Genomic DNA, 11406 nt, shown 5'->3' with positions numbered 1-11406 from the left:
TCCTTCCTTCCTTCCTTCCTTCCTTCCTCCTTCCTTCCTTTCCTTTCCTTCCTTCCTTCCTTCCTTCCTTCCTTCCTTCCTTCCTTTCTTTCTCTTTCTTGCTCTCTCTTTTTTTTTGAGGATACAACTTAGCAGTTAAAAAAACATATTGTGGATGGCATGAACATATGTGGCAAACCCAGTTGAATCTTTGTGCCCAGAGAAAGTTTTCTTCCCTTTACAAAGTTTTCAGGTCTGTGGGCATATGCTGTATAATTTATTTGTATAATACTTTTTGTAATGTGATCCCCCCCAAATTGTCTCCTTTCTCATAGTCCCTGGCACATGTATCTGTAGACTGTACTGTCAATTCTTTGAAGTATTGCATATTCAAAAGAGGTTAACATATCGTTCTCCTTTATTAATTTGTTGTTTTTAAGAAAGAGAAAGCACAGCACTCGATTTCCCTGGACAACGTTAAAAGGTAAAACCGAGGAACAGGAGATCCTGGGAGTTCCACGGCTTGAACGGTGCTATGGTTCTGATCGCGGCCCAACACGGAAAACACTGTCCTGACTTAGGAGTTTAAGTACTTAAAACCAACATGTAACTGTCTCCTTTGGTGTTCTGAGTGAGAAACAAACAGCTTTGACTGACAGTCAATTTTATTTCTATCTGCATTGTTTAACTCTGTGTACAAAACATAATAGTGACTTTGATGTCCCTGTATTTCCCACATATTAGTGCCCCCGTGAAAGCTTTCAAATAAAAACCGACCTAAATAATGTCCACTTAAAAAAAAAGTAGGGAGACCCAAAGGTATATAATCACTTCACTCCAATTTTGATAGGTTTTTCAAAACAACTTGTAGGTAGAAAAAACAACTACTACTACTCCTTTTTCCTTCCCCTCCTCCTCCTCTTCCTCCTCCTCCTCCCCCTTCCTCCCCCCACCCCCACCCCAGTCGTCATCTTGGTACAGGCTCTTGCTATGTATCTCTAGCTAGCCTAAAACTGGTTTTGTAGACCAGGCTGGCCTTGAAGTCCCAGGGATCCTGTCTGTGCCTCTCACATGTGTTAAGACTAAAGGCATGTGCCACCAAACCCAGCTAAAATATATTTATATTTTAAAGAATTAAAAGTCCACCATTTGCTATTCGCCTCATTGTCAGAGCTGCTGTTGAATTTATGTAAAAATATGACGTCTACTTGGAACTCTAGTTTAAAAAATCCCGTTGACGAGAGTGTAGTTCTTATAAGATCTTTAAACATAACTATAAGGATAAGCGCTGACACTCGGTTTCTAAATGAAGAAGTCATTTACCTTGCTACTCTAGTGTGATTAAAGAGCCAAGGCATCTTCTGAATGTTAAGAGGTAAGTCAAGTCACGAAAGCCATGTGCTGGAGGCTCACCTCTGTCCACAAGCTGTACCCTTATCAGCTGCAGAGGGGCGTTTACAGAGTCTCTGGAATAGGAAGCACAATGCTAAACCCTCATGTAACCTAGAGGGTTTTTAATATATTCTGTGGAACTGACAAATCATATTCAATACATACCATAAATTAAATATTTTCTAAAAAAAAATCTTGCATTTGTTTAAAGTAAAATAAATGTCATGTTAGACTTGCCCAAACTTTAATGATAGTGGAAGTCTCACATAACCTTTGTGGTTTTGATCACTGACACAGAAGTCTAGACTCTGTGTGTGTGTGTGTGTGTGTGTGTGTGTGTGTGTGTGTGTGTTAAGATTTTTAAAAGGGTTAAGATTTGCTTTCTCAAAATGTTAAAATATAATGATTTTTCAATCACAAAACAGCTTTTATTTTATTTAGTATTTTTCTGCTGACTTAGGTGGTACAGTTACTGGAGCTTAATTATTTGCTTTAACTTACAAGACTGCTAAGCTGTGGATACGGATCTTCTGGGTTTCTTTCCCTCCTGAGTTGTAAAGAACTTTAGTATTTGTCAAGACAGTGAAGATTATGTTGTAACCAGTCATCTGGGTAGATGCTGATTTTCCTGCCTACCTCATCACCAATTTCTTGAGTGACATATAAGTAAAAGGAACACATTAAATTTGAAACAAGAGACTGTTGTGAAACAAGGCAAGATCACAGTCACATCTTAGCAACCTTGTTGCGTTGTAAAAGTTGCCATCACAGGTAGTTCTGGCGCTAACCTGGAAACATTGTGTAACCTTGATTCTTTTACTGTAAATACATCTCCATCAATCTGGATGAGACTAATCTGTGGATGGAATTATTTAGGTATTTTCTGAACTGCAATCAGCATTTCTAGTTCAAGGCACAGTTGACCCAATCCATTGTTCTGTTTGATCTGCAGTTGTTCCGTTTTGTTTTTAAGACAGGGTCTTCTTATGTAGCTCTGGTTGTCCAAAACTCACAGAGATCCTGTCTCTCTGTTTCCTGAGTGTTAGGAAATAAAAATGTGCAATACAATCCCCAGCCTCTACATGTGTTTTCTGAGACAGGGTTTCACTAGCTAGCCCAGGCTGTCCTCAAACACATTATGTAGCTAAGGATGGTTCACACCTATGATGTTCCTGCCCCAGTCACCCGAGTGTTAGAATTACAAGCATGAATCACAGTAATGACTACATCTTTCCTCTTGATAACTCTTTTTGCTTATTTGATCTTGGTTTCTGTGGTATCATCTGCCTTTCTTCAAGTGTTCATAAAGTGTTGAGCTTGATGAAGAGACTGGATAGAGAGTATCAGCAGGATATTCTTGCCCAGATTGTACATAAAACAAATTCATTGAGTCTTAAAACAACCTCTAAGAAATCACGGTGTGGAATATCTAGTTTAAGCACTAACAACAACATAGATGCTGCTAAAATAACTTGGAGCTTGTAAAACTCAGAGGTAAGGTGAGAGTAAATGGTTTAGTAGGCATGTGATGGTTTTATCCAATACCACTGTTGAGATTTTCTGGAAAACAGAAGAAAAATATGGTGGAAGTTGAATATGTTCAGGTATTGTTTCAGCCATACATCTAAAAATAGCAGAAGTACAAAATGAAACTTAAAACTCATGAGTTGGTGCCTGAGGCTCAGGCCATCCTATCTCTGCTGCTAGACCAATACTAAAAAGACCAAGTAGAGGGCAAAGAGGAAGAAGAATAAAAATAACTGTAAGAAATTATAAAAGTTAGAAGTTTATGACCATTAGTACTTGTTTCTGAGTTTTCAGTAGTTATTTCATAACTAATAACTGTGTTCTTTGTGGAAAATGTAATAGTTGCATACATTTTGGACAGGTATGTTTATGTATGCCATGGTGGGATAAAAGCATTTTCTGCTCTTTTGTTTGTTTGTGGCTCATGTCATTTGTGGGTATGTCACCTTATCATCCAACAGATTTTGTCACTTTACCAGTGAAAATTTGAATTTTTAATCTAATTTTTAAACAAAAGAGTACAAGGTATTCATTTATCCAAAATATTAAATGTATAATGTGATAAGTCAGTCTTAGAATTCTTCAAGGTTTTAGAGTTGTCAAAAGCAAGAATATATTTTGGAAAGCTTTTAGAAATACTCTATTTTCCTATCATTCTGAATTTGCCTCCCTTCAGCTTTATTAAATATATAAGTTTATTATTTTACACTGAAACCGCATGGTTTTATGTGCTTGTCTTTTATACGAGTGTAATGCCCTCTTTTCAGCTCTTTATAAGTGATTACATTACAGTTAAGACATTCTCTGTTACTTTTAAAATCAAATTATTTATGGAAATCTCACCGGGGTATGAAAAAAATGACAATGAAATATAAAAGGCTTGTGCAATATTCTTTTTACATCTGAATACAATATTCATACAATTAAAAAATTAAAATAAATCTCCTTTTTTAACACCTTATTATTTTATGTGTGAATGTATGTGCGTGTGTTTATGTCCGTGTGTGTGTGTTTGTGTGTGTGTGTGTGTGTGTGTGTGTACACGTCATGCATGTATCCCAGGCCAGAAGAGGGCATGGGATCCTTTGGAATAGGAATTACTGGTACTTTTGAACCTCCTGACATGGGTGCTGGGCACCAAACCTAGGTCTCTGCAAGAGCAGCAATCGCTCAGCCATTTTCCCAGCTTTACAACTTTCTCCCACTCAGAATCATCTGCTTTGAAGTAGTTTTATGGCTCCATGTTTTATATTTTCTTAGCGTCTTTCGCTATGGCTTGCAGATGTGTCAAAGTAGGACTGTCAAAACGAAGGCTGCTCCTCCCAGTTGCCCCACAGTTTGATTCTTTAGTATAATAATAAAAACTGTAAGGTTTTTAAGGTGGGGGACTGGCTAAGAGGGACCTTTTGCCCCCTCACCACCCCCAAATGCAGTGTCAATCAGTGGTCACATACTATCTGCTTTCTATTATTAATCTAAAGGCAGACCCCTCAGTAGAGTGGACATACGCAAGGTTCTGCCCACAGGCACGCTAGGGTGATGGCGGTTTGGGAAATGGTAAATGTAAAGAGAAGAGGCATGGAGGTGAAGTGGTTTTTCACTAATATTGCTAAGAGATGCGTAACCTCTTCTCTTAGCAGCTCTGTGCAGAAATGGTGGCCTGTAACCAAAGCCAGTCCTAACTTACCTTTGCCTCACTTGGAATAAAAGGGTGAGTTTTTACTTTATTTGTTAGAGATGTACCTTCCAAGGAAGCAAAATGCTAGCAAGATTGAAAAGGCTATTCGCTGCCAAGCCAGGCAACCTGAGTCCAATCCCTGGGACCCACACATGGTTAAATTTGTTCTCTGATCTCCAAAAGCACACCATGGGGCAGGTGCTCTTGTACATAGGTAAGCGGACATGTGCACACGCACAGAATCAATAAACGTAAGGCGAACCTTTTAAAAAGCAAGCAGGAAGGATATTTAAGCCAAAATGCTTCCAGTTGACTAGTTGCAGGTGCTAGCGTGTCCGCCTCTCGGGGCGATCTTTGACGACCAAGAGACTGAAGGACTGAAGTCCTGGGTGAACCATGGTTTTTAGAACACTGGCTGAAAAACTCATTATTATTTTGTCTTTTACAAGAGAATATGTGCCAGGGTCTAAGCTACATTTAAATGAATCCGTTAACCTTGAAGCTCCAGGCAAGTCACCGTAAGTGAGAGAACAAGAACGGTCCCTCCAGTCCAGCCTAGGCGTCTTGGCAAAAGGGAACATTATCTACTTCTGAGTTGCAAACTTAGTCAAGGCACCTGTGAAGTACGTTAAATACTGAGACATTTTCTTCAAGTAGAACCCAGGCAACTTCTAGTTCCCAGGCACAGTAACCCGACCCACAGAGGGAAAGCCCTGGATCCTACAAACTGGATTTCACAGCCTCCCCTCCCCCACCTCCTCCTGTTTTTAAAGACAATTAGTTATTCCTTGTTTCTCCTGGCATAGTTGCAGTATTTCTCTCAGAGAGAACCGTAGTCTCTAAGGAGAATAAAACCCCCTTTTCTTCTCTCCAGGACCCTATTTTCCAAAATCTCTCTTATATTGATACTATATTCTATCAGTTCCTTGCTTGTGTAATAAGATGCCCAAGGAGTCAACTGATATGGTCAAAGTTTATACTGGTCCGTTCCAGAGGTCAGTCCACGGTACTCACCTCTGTTGCACAAAGTACATCATGGAGAGAGTCTGTAGTAGAGGAGGCCTATTCAGTTGATGGTAGCCAGGAAGCAAAAAGAAAGAGTGGAAGGGAACAGTCTCATATCCTCTTCAGTGCATGCCCCCGAATGGGCCCATAGGCTCAAATATTCGAATGTTTGGTTTCCAGTTGGTAGACTATTAGGGAGGATTAAGACGTATGGCCTTATTGGAGGAGGTGTGGCCTTGGAAGAGATGTGTCACTGATGGTGGCCTTTGAGGTGATGAAAGGACCACACCAGGTCCTGTCTCTTGCTCTGCCTGCAACTTGCAGAACTAATGTGAGCTCTCAGCTACTGCTCTAAAGTCATGCCTGCCTGTCTGCCTGCTTGACTAGTGTTCATAGACTCACCTCTGAAACTGGAAGCAAGCCCTAATTAAATGCTTCCCTTTATAAATTGCCTTGGTCATGGTATCTCATCACAGCAGTAGAACTACTGAGATACTCTCATTGCTAGAACGTCCTCTCTAGGCTCCATCTTTTATGGTTTTACTACTCCCCCTTCCCCACCCGAGTAACACCATGAACTAGGATCTGGCCTTCAATACATTGGACTTTGAGGGACATTACAGATTGAAGCTATAGCAACTGGTACTGCTGTAAAAACTTATGTCCCGTTTATACACTTCTTAAAAGGCTTACATACTCATTGCTGTGAATTCAAGAAATTGAGCACAGGGCTCCACCAGCTCCACAAGCAAGATACTGGATACATTTTTTTTAAAATGTGTTAGAGGTTGAACCTGGGTCTCATACATGTTTAGCAAGTATTCCATCACTGAGCCTCACACCACACTTTGGATAATGTCTTGAAATGGCAATCCCTGCTAAGATGAGGCCTGACCTCCCCTTCATTCAAGTTCCTGATCTTCCCAATTTTTAGATCTCTTCCCCAACCCCCTTTCCCTCTCTTTTTGCTCTTTATAAATGGTTCTTACATGTCTTTTGCAGGAAGCCATATATTAACTCAAGTCCCATGTGCTTTATAGGCAACCAGTGACCTGCTTTTAACTCTCAAAATGGCTCTTTGAGTATGAGCACCTTAGACAATGGGTTCTATGTCTTCTTCACTAAAGGATCCTGGTGAGTGTATTCAGTGCTTTCTTACCAGAAATGTGTGCCCATGAAAAGTTTTAGATCTAGACCACTGATTCTAAAGGAAGATATGTTGTCTGTAAGGACCAGAGGCCCACGGCAGGCGGGCTTCCAGACTGTGCTCATTCAAAGGGGCCAGGCATTAGGGTTCACATGGAACACTGATCCCAGCAGGAGTAGGACAAATGAACTATATAAGTTAATGTATATATTACTGTTCTTATGCTGTTACAAGGCACCATGACCACGACAACTCTTCCAAATGAAAGCAGGTATATGGCAGCCACATGCAGCCAGGCTGGAGGAGTAGCTAAGAGTTACATCCTGATCTGCATGAAGGACTGGGCCTGGTGTCGGCTTTTGAAATCTCAAGGGCTTCTTCCAGTGACATACCTCCTCCAGTCCCACAGCTACTCCAAGGAGGCCACGCTTCCTAATATTTTCCAACAGTTCCACTTCCTGGTTACCAAGCATCCAATATATATGAGCCCATGGGGGTCTTCTCACTCAAACCACCACAGTTAACAATTCTCACCCAAATTCAAAGCACTGGAGACATTTGTTGCTATGGTGATATAACCTGCTACACCCATGCTTAAGAACAACTTGGTCACCCAGGGTAATGTAGAGTGTTAATGCATGTAGCATAAGTCTCCTTTGGTTAGCATTCTATTTTCTCTTGAATGGGGACTCTCTTCCCTACAGCTTAGTGTTTGACATCATAGAAGGGCCTCATACAACCCCTGTAGACTCATAGAGCAAAGACCTCACGGTTTCCATGGTTGGTTGCCAAGTGGTCTCTTCCACCAAAATGTGAATCCACTGAGAGTCACCAGGTAAACTCCAGATTGACTCTGTTTTATGTCCTAAGCCTTTTGCCAAGTGTTGGACCTTTAGAAATGAAGAAAAGTCTCTGGTCTTGAGCTCTATCTAGTAAGACAGATAGATGGAAGTAGGTATCTTTCAGTACTAGATGGTAAGGGCAGGGGTGGAGGTAGGTGGAGGTCCCCTTGAGCTCAGATGAATTAGGAGTTATTTTAAAATAATTTCAGAGGAAACAGTAACTCAACCAAAAAAATATATACTTCCCACTGTTAGGACGTCTAACAATCTAAAACATATCAAAATGGAAAAAATGTTAAGTTTACGTCAAAAACTGGTCTGCCGTGAGAGAACATTTTTAAAGGTATGATTTTTTTCTGCCCCTATGATTTTCATAGAATAAGCTAAGCCTCTTTCTTTTCCCATCCCACTCTCCTTTAAATAATTAATTTCTCTGTTATGCCTGTAACAGATGTCAGCTGGCTGTCAACCTAGAGATGGCACTATTTTTGAGGCTAAGCTTTTATCTATAATTGATGAGCCCTTGGGGATATAATTAACTGAGAGACCCTAAGCAACAGAAGATGTGGATTCTGAGGTCCCACTGGGGGTATATTCTTTCATTTAGAGAAATGAAACCTTATTCTTAAAACTAAGTTAGTAGGCTGTCTCCTCGAATTTCTGGAAGTTGGTGTCATTGTCCTTCCTTGAAATATCTTGTTTGACTAGTACTTCTGATTGTTGACTGGTTACACAAGAGCCCGCAACAGCAGTGACTTCAGGCCAATCAGACGAACTCTCACTCAGTGTGAGGATGAAAGGTCTCTTAAATGTTCAACTTTAAGAGTTAATAAGCACTCTACGGGAAAACCAGGGAAAGGGTTTCTTTTGTTTGTTTTTGTTCTTATTTTTAAGTCAAGATTCCATGCAGTCAGGCTGACGTTGGTTTCCTGCCCCTGCCTCTCAAGTGCTGGATTTTTGAGTGTGCATCATCATGACCAGCTACCGAGGAGGTTTGCTTGTTTTTTGTTTTTATTTTTCCAGGCAGGGTTTTTCTGTGTAGTCCTGGCTATCCTGAAAGACATAGGCTACCACCACTTGGCTAACAAAAGATTAATGTTTAATTTTTTTAGTTTTAAAACCCAGTTTAGATGACTCTCTGGTGTAATAAATAATTTAGGAGACTAAATGTATCACACAAAGTCTACATGGCCCTTCTAAAAATCATTAGGTGTGCCTTAAATATTATTCCACTGAAGTCTCTAACTGAATGGGAGTGGAACAAAAGGATACTGAAAAGTATTCAAATTATTAAGGACTTTCTCTCAGCACATCTTAATCCCAGAACTCAGGAGATTGAGGCAGATTAATCTCTGAATTTTTAGAGCCTGATCCACAGAGTTTCAGGACAGCCAGGGCTACACAAAGAAACTACGTCTTGGGTGAGGGTATGTTCTAAGAACTGTGGCTCTCAGGTTTAACTTTCCTAGGCAATATTAAGCTGTAGACTCAAACAAACCCTTGGGTATGCTTAGATGATAGAGAACTAAAGCAGCTTGAGGTACTGAAGGAGCCTGACATACAAACCTGTGTGAACTTTGGCCAAATAGTAAAACAACTGTTTTAGGTTTCTTTTCTCCATTCCTTAATTTATCAAAGTTCTTCTTCTTCTCCTTCTCCTTCTCCTTCTTCTTCCTTTCTGACATAGTGGCATAATGTAGTAACTGAACTAAAAAATGAAAACTATATGAAACATACATTTCAGATTATTGATCTGATAGCATTAAGAAATGTCACACAAGGCTGGGTGTGGTGGTGCACACCTTTAATCCCAGCACTCAGGAGGCAGAGGCAGGCAGATTTCTGAGTTCGAGGCCAGCCTGGTCTACAGAGTAAGTTCCAGGACAGCCAGGGCTACACAGAGAAAACCTGTCTCGAAAAACAAAAACAAAAACAAATAAACAAACAAACAAAAAGGATACCTTTTGAGACAAGGACTTATTGTGTAGCTCTGGCTGTCCTGGAATTCACATAGACCAGACTGGCCTTGAATTCACAGAAATCTGTCTGCCTCCGCCTCTGGAGTGCTGGGAGGAAATGTGTGTAATCATCACCCAGTCCCCAGTGAAGTTTTTAGTAAAACTGAGACAGTTAATCTTTGCTCTGAGCAAACCAAAGGAAACAGGAAGTAGGTAAGCACACCAAGAACCATCAGATCACTGCTCCTGCAACAACAGCAACAAAGCTTTAAAGCAAACTAAGGTGTCTTGCAGCATCCTGGAGAGGTCCCAGAAACTTGTGGATACAACCTCAGGTGCTCAAATCTCTTATACAAAATGCAGCTCTTGTAAATGACCTATGTATCTCCCCCACACCCTTCAAACTGTCTCCTGATTATATTATTTATACTGCTTAGTACAATGGAAATAACCACTTAAAAGATAATGATGAGAAATTGTCTCCGTGTTTACTAGCTCAGAAGCAATTTTTTCCCCTGAATATTTTCAATTGTATGTTGAAGGTTCAGTTGTAGCACTATTTAAACCGAGTTCTAGAGTAGAAATAAAGGAACTAACACATCTAACTGTGATAATCTAAACAGGAGTGGGGAAAAAGAAAGAAAAAGGACTCCATGATTATCCCCAACACTGTGATGAACATTTTACCCAACAGAACGTTTAAGACAACAGGCTAAGCCTCTCTATGACAGACTCTTTTCCATTTGAATGGGGTTGAAGGTAAACTTAGGCTGCTAAAGCAAGATACAAACCTAAGGATTCTAGAGGCCTTAAGAATTTGAGATCAGCTAGGCTGTGGTGGCCCAGGCCTTTAATTACAACACCCAGGAGGCAAGAGGATTTATACAAGTTTGAGGGGAGCCTGGTCTACACAGAGAAACCCTGTCTGGAAAACCCGGGGCCGGGAAATCCAAGATCACAGAAGAACATACTGGAGCAAGTCAAAACTGTAGACAAAGACTTTTTAAAAGTAGGTACTGTCAGATAGTCTGGATTTCAAACACAATTTCAAAATGTAGATGCTATATAATCATTTTTTTTGTAAATTTGCAAAATTACACACTTATAAAAGAAAATTTGTAAAATATAGAAAAGAAAAAATCCTGCCTACAGTCAATCAATGGAGGTTAGCATCTTACGCTTTATAGTTGAATTCTACACTTTGTATTCTCTGTACTGCTTTGGTGTCTTTGAGTTACTAATTATTGTTTATTTATTGAGACAGGTTCTCTATGGATTTCCTGCTGGCCTCTTAAGTAGCTCAGACTGGCCTTGTAATTTCAATTACTCTGCCTTTACCTTTCAAGGGCTGACATTACACATAGTCTCAACGAGAATTTCCTTGGCAGGTTAAAACTAATACCCCTTTTTAAACAAGTGGTATTATGTTCTGGTTTTTGATTACCAAGTTTAAAAAAAAAGAATCACTGTCATGTTTTACAATAACCTTCCCAAACCAATGTGAAGTAGACAGAAAAATAAATGAAAATCGATCAGAAGCGAGGGATTAGGGCTAAACTAGGTTGCATCATCATCATCATCATCATTATTATTATTATTATATCAAATGGGTCGCATGTTATACCTCACTTAAATTCATAGAGGCACACTGAGTGGCGAGTTAAAATTCAATAGGGATCTGCATCCTTTTAAACATGTGGACTCCAGGACGCTACAACTCCCTTCAGAAGAGGCGTAGGCGTCATAAGAAAAGTCAACCCGGCGCCGAAATTACAGGTAGCCCAGGTCACCGAGTCCGACCTGACGGCTCCAGAAGTCTCCATGATAACCACAACAGGAAGTGTGCGCCAACAGAAGCGTCCTCCCGGGGAAGCGAAG

The 11406-nt window shown here is 40.2% G+C and overlaps 1 long non-coding RNA gene across 1 annotated transcript; it reads right to left on the bottom strand.

Moving 5' to 3' along the window:
* Positions 1-1782: 1782 nt before the first annotated feature.
* On the bottom strand, positions 1783-11377 carry 4930429F24Rik (RIKEN cDNA 4930429F24 gene). Its single transcript, NR_040734.1, has 3 exons — positions 11153-11377; positions 9133-9278; positions 1783-2931 (listed from the first exon to the last, which is right to left on the bottom strand). It is a non-coding gene; the product is annotated as an RIKEN cDNA 4930429F24 gene (long non-coding RNA).
* Between the last annotated feature and the right edge of the window lie 29 nt (positions 11378-11406).

This window comes from Mus musculus, chromosome 9, assembly GCF_000001635.26.
Source record: "Mus musculus strain C57BL/6J chromosome 9, GRCm38.p6 C57BL/6J".
In the NCBI taxonomy this organism is placed as follows: Eukaryota; Metazoa; Chordata; class Mammalia; order Rodentia; family Muridae; genus Mus; species Mus musculus.
This window is presented reverse-complemented; position numbering and strand designations above follow the sequence as displayed.